Source organism: Choloepus didactylus, chromosome 7, assembly GCF_015220235.1.
Source record: "Choloepus didactylus isolate mChoDid1 chromosome 7, mChoDid1.pri, whole genome shotgun sequence".
NCBI lineage: Eukaryota > Metazoa > Chordata > Mammalia > Pilosa > Megalonychidae > Choloepus > Choloepus didactylus.
In genome coordinates, this window is record NC_051313.1 from 126,137,454 (window position 1) to 126,138,412 (window position 959).

General features: G+C 46.8%; 1 non-coding gene across 1 annotated transcript; it reads left to right on the forward strand.

Annotated features, from left to right (window-relative positions):
- Positions 1 to 637: 637 nt before the first annotated feature.
- On the forward strand, positions 638 to 719 carry TRNAS-GCU. The gene has a single exon. It is a non-coding gene; the product is annotated as a tRNA-Ser (tRNA).
- Positions 720 to 959: the final 240 nt, after the last annotated feature.

Genomic DNA, 959 nt, shown 5'->3' on the forward strand with positions numbered 1-959 from the left:
ACAATCATCTTCAAGAGTTAAAGCTACCAGGCTGCAGTTTGATAGTTTCAGGTATTTGCTTCTAGCTATTCCAATGCATTAATGCCCACCAGAGTGACTTCTGGACTCCATTTGGAATCTCTCAGCCACTGAAACTTTATTTCGTTTCATTTCGCATCTCCCTTTTGGTCAAGAAGATGTTCTCAGTGCCACCATGTCGGGTCCAGATTCATCCGCGGATTCATATCCCGAGCGTTGACGGAGATTTACACCCCGGGAGTCAGATCCCACGTAGGGGGGAGGGCACTTAGTTCACCTGCCGAGTTGCCATACGGGTCTTAATTGAGAGATAAGGCGTGAGCAGAACTAAGGCTGATGAAGTGAGGGCAGAGCGGAGGGATAAGTGTCTCAGGTAGAAAATGAAAAGGAGAACGTGGAGTTTGGGGAAAAGAGAGAAAAAAATGTACCGTGTCTGGTGCCTGGAAGGGGCACGTTAGAGCGAGGCCATCAAAGTATGAAGGACTCTCGGGAGGAAACTGGAAAGGACTTGTTCTATTTGCGAATACTATGAAGTGACGTCATATAATCAGAATTAAAGCGTAATGGGTCAACAACGGTAAGCCATAAAATAGTTTCCCAAAAGTGTTTTTTCTTGTAGGACGAGGTGGCCGAGTGGTTAAGGCGATGGACTGCTAATCCATTGTGCTTTGCACGCGTGGGTTCGAATCCCATCCTCGTCGACGGCGTTCTTCAGGTGTACGTGTTAACCTTTATGCCTTGTTTTCTCCCAGCAGGCAATGTTACTGTTTTGCCACACTGAGTGGAATTAAGCTTAAATTTCACCCAGCACATGGTCTGCAGCTGTACCTCGACTTGGAGGTGTTTCAATGCCTTTTCCCCTCTAATATTATCTCCATGCCTAAAAGCACCTGTTCCAATTCACTCAATATGATAAGGTCCCCAGGCCCGGCACAAGGACA